Source organism: Arachis ipaensis, chromosome B10, assembly GCF_059453495.1.
Source record: "Arachis ipaensis isolate K30076 ecotype BB chromosome B10, ASM5945349v1, whole genome shotgun sequence".
NCBI lineage: Eukaryota > Viridiplantae > Streptophyta > Magnoliopsida > Fabales > Fabaceae > Arachis > Arachis ipaensis.
In genome coordinates this window covers 35,915,026-35,931,972 of record NC_142435.1, presented here as the reverse complement: position 1 = coordinate 35,931,972, position 16,947 = coordinate 35,915,026, and the positions used below count along the sequence as shown (strand labels likewise).

At 36.0% G+C, this 16,947-nt stretch overlaps 1 non-coding gene and 1 pseudogene across 1 annotated transcript; both read left to right on the top strand.

Moving 5' to 3' along the window:
• The first annotated feature begins 1,384 nt into the window (after positions 1–1,384).
• LOC148579683 (small nucleolar RNA R71) lies at positions 1,385–1,492 on the top strand. The gene has a single exon (XR_015895782.1). It is a non-coding gene; the product is annotated as a small nucleolar RNA R71 (small nucleolar RNA).
• A 10,201-nt stretch (positions 1,493–11,693) lies between these two features.
• LOC107620507 (arginyl-tRNA--protein transferase 2 pseudogene) lies at positions 11,694–13,313 on the top strand (annotated as a pseudogene).
• The last annotated feature ends 3,634 nt before the right edge of the window (positions 13,314–16,947 follow it).

The following is a 16,947-nucleotide window of genomic DNA, read 5'->3' as shown; positions in this document are numbered from 1 at the left end:
TGGATTCATCCTCTTCCTTTCCAGTATCCAGGACTATAAAATCAGCAGGGATGTAAAGGCCTTCAACCTTTACTAACACGTCCTCTACTTGTCCATATGCCTATTTTCTTGAGCTGTCTGCCATCTCTAATGAGATTTTAGCAGCTTGCACCCCATAGATTCCCAGTTTCTCTATTACAGAGAGGGGCATGAGGTTTATTCCTGAACCAAGGTCACACATAGCCTTAAAGATCATGGTGCCTATGGTGCAGGGTATTATGAACTTTCCAGGATCCTGTCTCTTCTGAGGCAATGTCAGTTGATCCAGATCACTTAGTTCATTGATGAACAAGGGAGGTTCAACTTCCCAAGTATTAATGCCACATAATTTGGCATTCAGCTTCATGATTGCACCAAGAAACTTGGCAGTTTGCTCTTCAGTAACATCCTCATTCTCTTCAGAAGAGGAATACTCATCAGAGCTCATGAAGGGCATAAGGAGGTTCAATGGAATCTCTATGGTCGCTAGATGAGCCTCAGAATCCTTTGGTTCCTCAGAGGGAAGCTCCTTATTGACCACTGGACGTCCCATGAGGTCTTCCTCCTTGGGATTCACGTCCTCTCCTCTCCTCACAGGTTCGGCCATGGCGCTTATGTCAATGGCCTTGCACTCTCCTTTTGGATTCTCTTCTGTATTGCTTGGGAGAGTACTAGGAGGGATTTCAGTGATCCTTTTACTCAGCTGGCCCACTTGTGCTTCCAGATTTCTAATGGAAGATCTTGTTTCATTCATGAAACTTACAGTGGCCTTAGATAGATCAGAGACTAAGTTTGCTAAATTAGAAGTATTTTGTTCAGAGTTCTCTGTCTGTTGCTGAGTGGATGATGGAAAAGGCTTGCTATTGCTAAACCTGTTTCTTCCACCATTATTAAAGCCTTGTTGGGGCTTTTGATCCTTCCATGAGAAATTTGGATGATTTCTCCATGTTGAGTTATAGGTGTTTCCATAAGGTTCACCTAAGTAATTTACCTCTGCTATTGCAGGGTTCTCAGGATCATAAGCTTCTTCTTCAGAAGATGCCTCTTGAGTACTGTTGGATGCAGCTTGCATTCCATGCAGACTCTGAGAAATCATATTGACTTGCTGAGTCAATATTTTATTCTGAGCCAATATGGCATTCAGAGTATCAACCTCAAGAACTCCCTTCTTCATAGGCGTCCCATTACTCACAGGATTCCTTTCAGAAGTGTACATGAACTGGTTATTAGCAACCATGTCAATGAGTTCTTGAGCTTCTGCAGGCGTTTTCTTTAGGTGAATGGATCCACCTGCAGAAGTGTCCAGTGACATCTTTGATAGCTCAGATAAACCATCATAGAATATATCCAGGATGGTCCATTCTGAAAGCATGTCAGAAGGACACTTTTTGGTCAACTGTTTGTATCTTTCCCAAGCTTCATAGAGGGATTCACCTTCTTTCTGTCTGAAGGTTTGAACATCAGCTCTAAGCTTGTTCAGCTTTTGAGGAGGAAAGTACTTGGCTAAGAAAGCCGTGACCAGCTTATCCCAAGAGTTCAGGCTGTCTTTGGGTTGAGAATCCAACCATAATCTAGCTCTGTCTCTTACAGCAAAAGGGAAAAGCATGAGCCTGTAGACTTCAGGATCTACTCCATTAGTCTTAACAGTATCACATATCTGCAAGAATTCAGTTAAGAACTGAAAAGGATCTTCAGATGGAAGTCCATGAAACTTGCAGTTCTGCTGCATTAGAGAAACTAACTGAGGTTTCAGCTCAAAGTTGTTTGCTCAAATGGCAGGAATGGAGATGCTTCTTCCATGTAAATTGGAATTAGGTGCAGTGAAGTCACCAAGCATTCTCCTTGCATTGTTGTTGGGTTCGGCTGCCATCTCCTTTACTTGTTCGAAATTTTCAATCAAGTTGTCTCTGGATTGTTGTAATTTAGCTTCTCTTAATTTTCTCTTCAGAGTCCTTTCAGGTTCTGGATCAGCTTCAACAAGAATGCCTTTTTCTCTGTCCCTGCTCATAAGAAAGAGGAGAGAAAAAGAAAAGAAGAGGAATCCTCTATGTCACAGTAAAGAGGATCCTTATTGTTAGTAGAAGAAAAAAAGAAGAAATTCGAACACAGATAGAAGAGGGGGTTCGAATTTGGTGATGATGTGAGGAAGAGATGTTATTTAATGAATGAATAAATAGAATAGGATGAGAGAGAAGGAGGGAATTTTCGAAAATTAATTTTGAAAAGGAGTTAGTGATTTTTTTTTTTGAAAATAGTTTTTGAAGAATGTTAGTGATTTTCGAAAATTTAAAAAATAAAATAATTAATAAATTAAAAAAAGAAATTTTGAAAAAGGGGGAAGATATTTTCGAAAATGAGAGAGAGAGAGTTAGTTAGGTGGTTTTGAAAAAGTTAAGAAACAAACAAAAAGTTAGTTAGTTAGTTGAAACAAATTTTGAAAAGATAGGAAGTTAGGAAGTTAGAGAAGATATTTTGAAATCAAATTTTTGAAAAAGATAAGATAAGAAGATATTTTGGAAATTAATTTTGAAAAAGATTTGATTTTTTTAAATCTCAATCAATGACTTGATTCATAAGAAATCACAAGATATGATTCTAGAACTTAAAGTTTGAATCTTTCTTAACAAGCAAGTAACAAACTTCAAATTTTTGAATCAAAACATTAATTGATTATGTTATTTTCGAAAATTTGATATAAAAATAAGAAAAAGATTTTTGAAAAATATTTTTGGAATTTTCAAAAATAACTAAGAATTTTGAAAAAGATTTGATTTTTGAAAAAGATTTTGAAAAAGATAAGATTTTCAAATTGAAAATTTGATTTGACTCATAAGAAACAACTTGATTTTAAAAATTTTTGAAAAAGTCAACTCAAATTTTCGAATTTGATGAGAGAAAAAGGGAAAGATATATATATATATATATATTTTTATTTTTGAATTTTTATGATGCAAGAGAAAAACAAGAAAAATGATGCAATGCATGAAATTTTTATATCAAAACAATGAATGCATGCAAGAATGCTATGAATGTCAAGATGAACACCAAGAACACTTTGAATGTCATGATGAACATCAAGAACATATTTTTTTTTGAAAAATTTTTAATGCAAAGAAAACATGAAAGACACCAAACTTAGAATTCTTTAATGCTTAGGCACTAAGAATTTAAGAATGCATATGATAAACATGAAAAGACACAAAACAAAAAATCATCAAGATCATACAAGAAGACTTACCAAGAACAACTTGAAGATCATGAAGAACACTATGAATGCATGATATTTTCGAAAAATGCTAGATGCATATGCAAGTGACACCAAACTTATGATATGACTCAAGACTCAAACAAGAAACAGAAAAATATTTTTGATTTTTATGATTTCTAATTTTTTTGGATTTTTTTTTTTCGAAAACTATATGAAAAAGAGAAAATAAGGATTCCAAAATTTTTAATATGAATTCCAGGAATCTTGCATTCTTAGTCTAAAGCTTCAGTCCAGGAATTAGACATGGCTCACTAGCCAGCAAGCTTTCAATGAAAGCTCCGGTCCAAAACACTAGACATGGCCAATGGCCAGCCAAGCTTCAGCAGGTGATTGAGGATCAGCAGCAGGTTGATTAGCAACAACTAGCTTGCTCTTGATAACAAATTGCAAGCCTCAGTCCAAATAAATTTAGACATGGCTTTACAGCCGGCCAGGCTTCACATGCTTCATGAAACACTAGAATTCATTCTTAAAAATTTTGAATAAAATTTTTGAAAACATTTTTATTTTATTTTATTTTTTTTTTTCGAAAACAGATGAGAGATTTTTTTTGAAAATATTTTTGAAAGAAATTTTGAAAATAAAATAAAAAGAAAATTACCTAATCTGAGCAACAAGATGAACCGTCAGTTGTCCAAACTCAAACAATCCCCGGCAACGGCGCCAAAAACTTGGTGCACGAAATTGTGATGTCCAGGCTCAAACAATCTCCGGCAACGGCGCCAAAAACTTGGTGCGCTGATCTCAATACATAAATGTCACAACTTCGATACAACTAACCAGCAAGTGCACTGGGTCGTCCAAGTAATACCTTACGTGAGTAAGGGTCGAATCCCACGGAGATTGTTGGTATGAAGCAAGCTATGGTCACCTTGTAAATCTCAGTCAGGCAGATATAAATTGATAATGGTGTTTTCGAATATTATATAATAAAATAGGGATAGAGATACTTATGTAATTCATTGGTAGGAATTTCAGATAAGCGAATGGAGATGCTTTTCGTTCCTCTGAACCTCTGCTTTCCTGCTACCTTCATCCAGTCAGTCTCATTCCTTTCCATGGCTGGCTTTATGTGATACATCACCACTGTCAATGGCTACTTTCGGTCATCTCACGGGAAAATGATCCAATGCCCTGTCACGGCACGGCTAATCGTCTGGAGGCATCACCCTTGCCAATGGCTTCATCTTATCCTCTCAGTGAATAATATGCTCACGCACCCTGTCACGGCACGGCTATTCATCTGTCGGTTCTCGATCATGCTGGAATAGGATTTACTATCCTTTTGCGTCTGTCACTAACGCCCTGCAATCGCGAGTTAGGAGCTCGTCACAGTCATTCAATCATTGAATCATACTCGGAATACCACAGACAAGGTTTAGACTTTCCAGATTCTCTTGAATGCCGCCATCATTCTAGCTTACGCCACGAAGATTCTGGTTAGGAGATCTAAGAGATACTCATTCTAGCTTATTTCATGTAGAACAGAAGTGTTTGTCAGGCACGCGTTCATAAGGGAGAAGGATGATGAGCGTCACACATAATCATCACCTTCATCACGTTCTTGGGTGCGAATGGATATCTTAGAAGCAAAATAAGATGAATTGAATAGAAAACAGAAGTACTTTGTATTAATCTTTGAGGAACAGCAGAGCTCCACACCTTAATCTATGGAGTGCAGAAACTCTACCGTTGAAAATACATAAGTGAAAGGTCCAGGCATGGCCGAGATGGCCAGCCCCCTTGATCTAAGAACAATGCATTCAAAGATGATCCTAAGATCCTAAGATGATCAAAAGATGCCTAATACAATAGTAAAAGGTCCTATTTATAATAAACTAGCTACTAGGGTTTACATGAGTAAGTAATTGATGCATAAATCCACTTTCGGGGCCCACTTGGTGTGTGTTTGGGCTGAGCCTGAGTGTTGCACGTGCAGAGGCTATTTGTGGAGTTGAACGCCAGTTTCTGTGCCAGTTTGGGCGTTCAACTCTGGTTTTGGATCCTTTTCTGTCGCTGGACGCCAGATTTGGGCAGAAGGCTGGCGTTGAACGCCAGTTTACGTCATCAATTCTTGGCCAAAGTATGGGCTATTATATATTGCTAGAAATCCCTGGATGTCTACTTTCCAACGCAATTGGAAGCGCGCCATTTTGAGTTCTGTAGCTCCAGAAAATCCACTTTGAGTGCAGGGAGGTCAGAATCCAACAGCATCAGCAGTCCTTCTTCAACCTCTGAATCTGATTTTTGCTCAAGTCCCTCAATTTCAGCCAGAAAATACCTGAAATTACAGAAAAACAAACAAACTCATAGTAAAGTCCAGAAATGTGAATTTAACATAAAAACTAATGAAAACATCCCTAAAAGTAACTAGATCCTACTAAAAATATACTAAAAACAATGTCAAAAAGCGTATAAATTATCCGCTCATCAAAAAGCAAGCCTTAGAAAGTAAGGTTAATAGAGAATTGAGAGAATTGAACCTTAAACACTTGAGTGATTAGAGTGTATACACTACCAGTGAGGGTTCGATGCTCAATCCCTTGTTCCCTGCTTTCATGAGCTATTTTCTTCTTGCAAGTCTATTTGTACTTCATTTTTATGATTTGAATTAGTGAAATCCAGTTCATGTTTGTTCTTGAAAGGTTTATTTACTTTTAAATAAGTAGGTAGAAACATTTTGCATGTAGTTGCATTCATATAGATAGGTTGCATTTCATATTAATCTACCATTCCTCTTCACTCTCTTATAACTTCTCCTGAGCTTAGCATTAGGACATGCTAATGTTTAAGTGTGGGGAGGTTGATAAACCACTATTTCATGGTTTATCTTGTGCTCAATCGAGTGGTTTTTATCAACTCTTTACCCACTTATTCATACTATTCGCATGGTTTTACATTTGCCTTCCTAATTATGTGCTTTGATTGAAAACATGCTTCTTTCACCTTAAGTTCCTATGTTTAATCCTCTCTTATTACTATTAGATGCCTTGATATATGTGTTAAGTGATTTCAGAGATTACAAGGTAGGAATGGCTCAAAGGATGGAAAGAAAGCATGCAAAAGTGGAAGGAATACAAGAAGTTGGAGAAATTGCTAAGCTGTCCAGCCTGACCTCTTCGCACTCAAACGGCTATAACTTTAGCTACAAAGGTCCAAATGACGTTGTTCCAGTTACGTTGGAAAGCTAACGTCCGAGGCTTCGATTTGATATATAATTTGCCATAGCTGCTCTGAAGCCAAATGACGTGAACGCGTGGATCACGCGGACGCGTGACCTGGCAAAAGTGCAATCCGCGCAAACGCGTGGACGACGCCTTCGCGTCACTTTGCCGCGACCTGAACGTACCAGAATACGCTGGGGGAGATTTCTGGGCTGTTTTTGACCCAGTTTTCGGCCCAGAAAACACATATTAGAGACTATAAAGTGGGGGAATGCATTCATTCATGAGAACAAGCTCATAATTCATAATTTTAGTTTTAGATGTAGTTTTTAGAGAGAGATGCTCTCTCCTCTCTCTTAGGATTTAGTTTTAGGATTTAGGATTATTTCTTCTTCATCAGAGGTTCGATGTTCCTCTTATTTATTTTCTACTTTTATTATATACTTTTAATTATTATTTATCTTTTCAATTTGGCTTATGCTACATTCATGTTATGATTTTCTTAATTAGAGAAAATAACCATTTTTAACCATGAAAGATTCGAACACTGACATTTTTACCCATAAAAGATGAAAATTAAAATTATACCCATGAAAGATAGGCTTTTGTAGACAAAATTGTCCGAATCCTAAAAAATTAAATACAATTCCCAAATTATCCTCATAATATATCTTAACTCTAACCTCTAATTTTACCCCATATCACTATTCCTCCGATCTCAAACCCTACCACCACTTTTATCCACAACTACATTACTGCCGCCATCACCATCACCATCACCATCACCATCACCACCGCCGTCACTTGCGAAGTGCCAATCGGAGAAGCCAGGGCCCACGGGAATTTCGGTAGCGAATATGGCACGGAGGTCTAGCGGGAGGGCGAAACCGAACTCGGCCTCGGCGCGTGCGAACTCAGTGTCGGAGAGACCCGATTGGACCTGAACACCTGACTTGCGTAGAGGCTTTATGACTTTATCGATGAGCGAAGAGAATGAAAGGAGGCCATTTTTTACCGGGAGCAAGGATGGTGCAGAAGTGGTTAGAACGGATGCGGCCTGGGACGATAGGCAACACAAGCCCACTATGTGGGCCAGATTTAGACCAGTCATCCTCTGGTTCACGTCCACTATTATGTTGTGTTTGCTGAAGTGGGTATGTAGTGTTGTTGTTCTGTTTTTTGTGGGTATTGGGGTTGCAGTTCTGTTATGTAGTTTGTTTTGGGTGTTTCATGGAGAGAAAGAGCTTTGTGGCAGAAGAAGAGTTGAAATGCTTAGGAAGCCAAATCAGAAGAGGATTATGAAGAATAAGGTGAAGGAGAAAACGAGGCCAATGGTACAAAAATTGGAAAATGGTGAAATCTTTTAATTGTGTTCTTTCTCTTTGCTATCTGGGTATTTTTTATTTTGGAAAAAACAAAGCAATTCTTTTTTTTTCCGGTTTTACATGAAATGGAATCTATGATTGGATTTTGATAAAAACAGAAGAGAATGTACGAGAGATAAATAAAGTTTTGGATTTGGTGAGTTTTATGATGTGTGTGTTCTACGTCTTCATTGATGATGATAATGGATAGTGATGGTGGAATTGAACGTGTGTTGGGGTAGTGTCTAGGAGCAGTAGAAGTGGTGATGGCACTGGTGGTAATGGTGATGGCGGTAGTAACGGTAGTAGTTAGAGATGAGATCGGTGGTAGGATTTGAAATTGGAAAAATGGTGGTATAGAGTAAAATTAAAGATTAGAGTTAGGTTATATTAGAGGATAATTTGGGAATTGTATTTAATTTTTTAGGATTTGAATAATTTTGTCTGCAAAAGTCTATCTTTCATGGGTATACTTTTAATTTCCATCTTTTATGGTTAAAAATGTCAGCATTCAAATTTTTCATGGTTAGAAATGGTTATTTACTCTTCTTAATTAATATTATTTGAGGTATTTCAGATTTAAGATTGTTCTGCTTTAGTTATATTGATGCTTTTAATTTAATTTAGATATTTTCTTTCTTTTGGCTTTGGTTAAGTAATTGGTAACACTTGAGCTGTCAAATAAAGCAGTGGTTGAAATTGGGAGTTACTCCAATAACTCTAGTCTTTCCATAGGAATTGACTAGGACCTGAGGATCAAGCTAATTAATCCACTTGATTTACCTTCATAGTTAGAGGTTAACAAAGTGGGATTAAAATCCAATTCTCATCACAATTAATAAGGATAGGACTTCCAATTCTAATACCTTGCCAAGAGTTTATTTTATTATTTCTATTTTATTTTTCTTATCATTTAACATACTGGTTTCTTACTTTCAAAACCCCCAATTTACAAGACTCATAACCAATAATAAGAACATACTTCCCTGCAATTCCTTGAGAAGATGACCCGAGGTTTAAATACTTCGGTTATCAATTTATTTAGGGGTTTGTTACTTGTGACAACCAAAACTTTTGTAAGAAAGGTTGATTGCTTGGTTTAGTAACTATACTTGCAACGAGAGTTTACTATAACTTCTAAACCATCAATCTTCAGTTCTTCAAGTCTCTTTAGTGTTTATGGTTGATTCTCTCAATTCTCTTCTAATCTTGCTTTCCAAAACTTGTTTTTCTTCTAATAATCGACAATTATTTAATGCATGCATATAAGTATTATGAAGACTTATAAGAGGTTGTAATGAGTTAGGGTCAAGATGGGGATGTATTTGGCCGGTGGACACAAAATTCAAACATTTGATTAGCTTAAACTACCACCTAATCTAAGACACCCTATTAGTCCCAATGTGAAGTCCCAATTACCCATGGTTCACTCATGTATTTTTCAAGATTCATCACATTTGCATTTACTTTCCAAAATTCTATTGGGGTATAATTTATCCCCTATTTATTTTCCTTTTGTTTTCTTATATACAAATATATACACTTATTATTTTACTCTTTTTTTTTCTTTTTTTAGAATGAACGTAAGATATAAAAAGGGTAAATGCACATGGTTTAAATATTTACTACATGAAAATAGACTTACTTCCCAAAAATTCTCAATAAACCCAAAGTATACCTTTCTTTTCTACCAAGTTTCCAAATTTCCTTTCCCAAGCTCGCATAATGCACTCACGCACTAATCTAAGTAAATCAAAGATCTGAATAAGAATATTTATTGTTTTTACTTAGGGTTAGTGATGGGTTAAACATTAAGAACAAAAGGAATTAAATAGACTCAAAATTACTAACAATGGTAGATAAAAAGGTAGGCTATTTGGACAAGTGAGTTAATAAGAATTGATGGCCTCAATCATATAAATGCTTACATACAAAAAATTATTGGACATATAGAATCAAACAAGTTAAATATTACAGTCATAGAAAGAAAATAATACAGAAGAATAAAATATTGGTTGAAAAGATGCAACCAAACATTTAAGCTCAAATCTTACTTGATTTGTGTGTTCTAACTCTAAACTTTATTACAAAATTATTTTTCTTTGAGCAAGTTCAGTAAAAAGTTCTAACTCAAATAAGCATAATGCTCTAAAATAAATATTTTGAAAAATCCTTACTCTAACTAAGTGACCTAAAACCTAAAAAAAAAAAACTTTCTCTTTCTCTCTCTTTTTTAAGGAGGTGTTGGATGAAAATGAAAAACCTAGGTTCCTTCCTCCTATTTTCTAAATGTTTTAAATTTTATACATGCATCAAGGGAATAAAACCTAGTTCTCATCATTTGCATTCATCCAATCATATAAAAAGATAAAAACAAAATACTAAAATAAGAATTTATACAGACCAAATTGAATAAAATGCACTAGGACTAAAATAAAGACTTAGTTATATACAAAACAATTAGAATACAAATAAACTCAAAAGAGATTTAAAGTATCAAAATACTAAAGAGTAAGTCAGAAAGCATCATAATAATCAAAATAAAAGTGCAAGTGTCTGGAGTAGAAGTTTTTCACCCAAAAAATTGGTCACCAACGTCCCCACACTTAAAAGTTTGCACGGTTCTCCGTGCATGCGATGATGAACAAGAGGGAAAAGTTGTCTATGGATCTCCACCTCCAGTGTCCTCAGGCTGGTGTGACTGGGGCGCCTCTGCGTCCACTGCCTAATCTCCTTCTCCATTATGGTCTGAGGTGGTCTCTAGTGTATCCGGTTCTTCCGGCGGAGGATTGCTGCCACTAGACAGCTTCTTCAAGTACTCATATAGTCGCTTATTGTGATGTTCTACTTGATCAATCTTCTTGAAGAACTGCTACACGAGCTAGTAGATGGGCTGGGATGCTTGTGATGTGGCTGCTAATAAAGGTGGTGCAGAAGCTGATGGTGCTGATGGCTCTGACAGGCATGCTGCATTTGATGGCCGGATCTTTCCGCCTCTTTTGGTAGTGCTCGAAAGTTTGTACCAATGTCCATGAGTGATATATATCTTATTCTTCGGAAGGACTGGCTCCTTATCACTATCCTCCCATTGCACGCCAACGTAGAAGGATAAGCGGGTAACCAAAGCGGAAAATGGTAGGTTGCCGATGGCTGGTGCTCTTACCATGGCCTCTCTGATGAGTCTTAAAAGGTTTAGAGGTTTTCTTTCCAAGATACACCAAAGTAGAATAGTCATGTCTGTTGTGACAGTGGTATTGTATGTGCTTGGCATCACATAGTTGGACATAATTTGCTGCTATAACCGATCTTCTATGGTCAATGCCTTGACTAACCCCTTGGCTTTATCTTGTCGACCCTATAAACCCAACTACTCCCAGGTTTGGCAATTATTTCCAGTATTTTATCCCAGTTAAAGGTCAACATCTTCCGCTCACCTTCTGCCTTCTCTTAGGCATCCGTCCCCTTTGGCCACGGCGGAAGACTGAGTGCCTCTTGGATTGCCGCTTCCATCACTAGCACTTGCTTTCCTTGTAGAAATACTGAGTGCAAAGCTACTGAATGGTAATTAGCATAAAATTTCAGCACTCATGTCAAGTTCATAGGCCCCAGATCCCTATCCAAGAATATCCAACCACGCTGCTCTATTCAGTCCTTGGTGAAGTGGGTTAGGCATCATGGAATCATCAATTGCCTCTCACAGGGGATGCCTCTCTCCTGCAGCTTGTTTAACTCGCAGTAGCGGTTGAAAAATCTAGTCGGGTCGATCAGAAGATTGTGCTTTTCGATGTTATCATCGAGGTCAACACCTTTGGGCTCCTTTTCAGATCGTTACAAAGCAGACCACTTGCTTTTGGCAGTGGTGTTTTGTGCCTTCACGCTATGGTGTTTCTTTTTCTCCCAAAAAAACTTCATCTGTATAGGTATTTAGATGGATCCTTGGATGGCAAAAGAGCTAATACATCTAAGAACGCAACTACTTCAAAGAAGTCAGAAAGTTGTGTCCATCATAAGGTCTCAACACCCAAGTCAGAAGAATCTCTATTTGCCAGCAAGGAAAAACAAAATGAGGTTGAAAATATTTTGCATCATTTATCAGATTAAATTAATAAAATAGTATAGATGTTGATTGAGAAGCAGAAATTTCCTTCGCATATTGTGTTACCAAAACCTTTAGTCAGAAAGGTTTCACAAGGGAAGAAAAAATTACTAGCCAGTGGTTCAGAAGATATGTTATATAGTAGCAATATAGCATTTCAAATTGCAGCCTCTATAAAAAGAAGTCATTCAGGTGACAAGAATGCGGAATAATTCCCAACCATCACAAAATGGTGAAAAGGAAAATGCATCATCTCCCAAAATTATTGCAGAAAGGTTAGTAGTGCCTTTAGATCCGATGGTAAAATGTTCTGGGTTGTCTATTAGGGCTTGCAATGGGCATATCAATTTCTCTGCTCCTACTGAGCGAGTTTGCCAGAGTGAGAGTGTTCAAAGTGCGGAAACTTCTAAAAAATCTGGAATGAAGCATGATATTGGTGGAAATTGTCTGAGTAGTCCTCAACATTATCAGGTGAAAAAGCGAAAGTTTGAGATCAGAATGAATAGATCCAGTTTTGATCCAGAAGAATTTGCTCTGTATAGGCGATATCAACTCAAAGTACATAATGATAAACCAGACAATATCACAGAGACCTCATATCACAGGTTTCTGGTTGATACTCCATTATTATTTGTTTCTCCTACCGGTGATAGCACTTTTCCACCTTGTGGCTTTGGCTCTTTCCATCAGCAATATTTAATAGATGGCAAATTAGTGGTAGTTGGTGTTATAGATGTCCTTCCCAAATGTTTGTCAGGCAAATATTTATTCTGGGATCCAGACTTGTCCTTCCTATCACTTGGCAAGCACTCAGCACTTCAAGAAATAGGTTGGGTGAAAGGAAACCAGCATCATTGTCCTAGTCTTCAGTACTATTACTTGGCTACTATATTCACTCTTGCAACAAGATGAGATACAAAGCTTCCTATCGTCTATCAGAGCTTTTGTGCCCACTTCGTTATCAGTAAGTGAATTCATTTTGGCATGTAAATGAAGCCACTTTGTCATACTGCTGTTTATAAATTAATTTTTTCAGGTTTTACTTTTTCTCAATCTCTTTGATTTTCTTTCTAGTCTTTTTTTATTTTTCACTCTGATTAACAATTTGGTGCAATCTGGCAATGTCTATTTCTTTTGGCTTGATAATTTGAAAGGACCAAGTTGCACTAGTATAATCCTGCCATGTATAAATATGAGTGTTATCTGGTTTACTTATTCTATACTTTAATTTTATTGTGCATTAGTTTTATTTATCATGACTGACAGCATGCATAATCTCTAGGTGGGTTCCATTTGACATTACAAGGCCCTTGCTTGACAAAAGGCCTTATGTTGTCTTATCGGATTCCTCCGTTTTAAAAAATGGTAATTCTTTCCTCCCTCAAGCTACTGAAGATTCTTAAATGGCTCGGAACCTGGATTGGATCTTTTACATGAGTGTCTGTATAATATACACAATTTATTATTAGAGTATACATTTATGTTAAAGTAATGTAAGGGTTGTATGACCGTAGTTTCCCTCTAAATGCTTATATGAAAATTTGTAGATATTATATGTTATGTTATGTTTCTGCCAAATACTTATAATCACTTGATCTTTTTTTGTTTTAACAACTCACACTATTGTAAAACGATGCGTAAAATCCAATTACAACTAATGCTACAGGATCAATATTATGTACCTAAATATAGAATCTAGAGTTCTATAGGTAGACTGAAATAGTAGCACCTAATAACTGGCAATTGTTCGAACCTGTCAAAAGTTTGGATGTTACAATATGAATTGCTTTTATTGTATCGAGATTCATTGGACCATCTTTCATGCCACTAACATTGATGGATTAGCAATCATATTCTTCAACATCGATCATGCCTTTCGAGGAGCTAGTTGTTGTGTGGTGGATTTGTGCTGGTGTTGTTCTACATCCAATATTATTAGTAAGGGCTAGTAACAGAAGACTGGAAGTATAATACTTATTCTCCCAGTCATTTGCATCATCTCCACTCATAGCAACCACTTTGACCATATTCGAACCAGTTGTCTTTCCAAATGCCTTGTCATCCAACATCTTAAGATGAGTCACAACATGATAAAAAAATATGGATGACATTGTGATTATCACAACAATGCTTGACAATGACTAGAAAGTCATAGTCAACCTCCATCTCCCTTTAACTATTAGTTAAGTTCTATCCAAATTTTAACCATTAACATTTCTCAATCTTGTCATAACCAAGCTCTTTATAGAAATACTTGTCCCACCAAATCTCCCGTGTATCTTCATCGACGCCACTTAATACACATGTATACGTTGTTTTGGTTATAATTAGCTCTTCTTCCATTGCCATCAAGTAGAAAATCACCTACTGTGATGTAAAACAAATATCATAGGATACTTCATCTATATTTTAAAAACAACACAAATCACTAAAATGACACTTCTTAGTCACTGAATCATTAAAACAAATAGAAAAGGAAGGATTGAAAAGATGATGATGATGATGGAGGATACTGTCTACACAATAAAGGAAAAAGAAGAAGAGATGAAAGAATGAGAAAGAGAGAATTAAGGTTAAAGAGGAAATTAATGTTATTTGATTTGGTAGTGAAACTGTATTAGTGAAAAAATATACAAGGATGAAATTAATTACATAAAAAGCTTGGCCTAACATAATTAAGTGAACTTTTGAAAGACTATTTTAATTATTAGATAAAATTTGAGAGATTATTCTGGTCGTTTACTATAATAATTTACCTTTTCTTAAACTATAGAGTAAATACTTAATCGGTCATTATTTATTCAAATAAATGACAACATGACTATTAACAAAAAAAAAAAACACGTCCTGACTTATTATTTTGAGACAATGCGACCATTTGTTAAAAATTCTATCAAATGCTAACAAAATTTAATTTAATGACGATTTTGTTTGTAGTATATGGAGTTTTAAACCTTACCAACTATTATTCATTTTATTTTTGAAAAAAAATTCTTTATTGGTGGTGGTTTGGTAAAGAAGGACCATTTTCAATAAATAATACCCAAAAAAGGAGAAACAAGTGCAGTGCAAAAATTTTTCGATAAAAAAAAGAAATAGTATAAATCAAGTAAAGGAAATGATGACACTTTTTTTTGGAAGGTGTAAAAGAAGAAAAAAAACTTAAAAAAGAATGGAGAAAAGGAGATAATGATGTTGTAGTAAAAAAGATAGTTGTGGTGATGAATATTAGTGACATAATAAATGGGAGTGCATGGCATCATAGTCGGATAAACTCTCATCCTCCACAGGTACGTCCCAGCACGTGACTCATTTATTGCAAATTGCTGGGGTGATTTTTGGGCCTCCAGGGCCCAATTTTGGGGCTTTCTGAAGCTGATTGAGTGTTATATGAAGGAAGGTCTTACTCCATGTGAGGGAGTGGGAGAAATTAGGGTTAGATTAGCATTATGTAGGTTATTCTCTAGAGAGAGAAGCTCCCCCCTCTCTCTAGAATTAGGGTTCTTTAGTTTAATTTCTTGTAATTTCTACTTTTAGTTCTTGTTTCTATTTACTTTTCCTTGTCATTTATTGTTATTGCTTCTTTGTTCTTCTTCATTTCTCTTGTTATTTCTTCCATTTTGCCATTTTTATGTTTTATGATACTCTTGTTATATTTTACTTTCAATTAATGCAATTTATGTTTCCATGTTATTTATTGCTTTCTTTACTTGTTATTGTTATTTTCTTGCTTTGGTAGCTTTAGAATTTGTTTTTAATGCATTTTAATATTATTTTATTTTCATGCACACTAAGTGTTTGATAAAATGCTTGGCTTAGTTTTTTACTTAGTTTTTCTCCACTCTTGGCTTGAAATTGTTGACTTTGGTGCTCCTTGAGTCATTGATGTCTATTCTTGCTTGATACATTAGAGTAGTTAGTTAATTTGGTCTCCCTTGACTCTTTGTGACCCCCTAGTGTTGACATAGGACTTAGGGATTGAAATTAACTATGCCTATTTGACTTATCTTCGATGTAAGGTTGAGTAAGTAGGATTTACTCTTCATAATCATCATATGTTTGTAGTCAACGGCTAGGATAGGTAGCCTTAGTCCTCAATTACTTGCCAAGAGGTTTCTTGCATTTTGAAGTTTTATTGCTTTGAGTTTTACTTGCTTTCATTTACTTTCTTGCATGTTAAGTTACTTTCTTGCCATTTCCTTTCCTTGCATTTAATTGCTTTAACTTTTATTGCTTTAATGTTTGATTTCTTGCACGTTTAATTCCTTGGTTAAGAAATTGGGTGTTTGGGTGGAATTGAGTTGTGGATGTCCATTCCGCATTGTGTGAGAATAGTTAATTGGTTTGGTTTCCATTGACGCTAGTCTTTCACTAAGTGATTAGTGAGTTGACTAGGACTTATGGATTGAGATCAATTACACTTTTGACTAATTCTCAAGGAGGATTGACTAGTTTGGATTGATTCCACACAATTACCATGTTTGTGGTCCACAACTAGGATAGGAACCCTAGATTATCCACTTCTTACCAAGTATCCTTTAATTGCTTTTTTTTTTTAATTCCTTGCATGCTTGTTTCAATTCTTGCTATTTACATTTCTTGCTCCCTTGCTTTTATTCCCAATCCCCCATGCTCTCTCTCAAATAGCCAATAATTATACATTTCATTGCAACTCCTAGGGAAGACGACCCGGGTGTTAAATACTCTCAGTTATTTTGTATTGAATTTATTATTTGATCTTGAGAATTCATTATTGGTCTAGACTATACTTTCAACGATGGAATTCTATTTTGTGAAAATCTAGACTAACAACAATTCTTTTTATCAAATTTGGCGCCGTTGCCGGGGAGTTGCAATGGTGTAAGGTTAGTGGCTATTGTATATATGTTAATATATAAATAGCTTGCTTTTTGGTTGTATTTTGTTTTTGTTGATGGTTAGGAATGGGATCCCGGAGGACATTGCAAATTCTAGCATTGGTGGGAAAGTCAAGCACAAACCATAGCAAGGGCTCTCCCAATTGTCTAACTTAAAGAC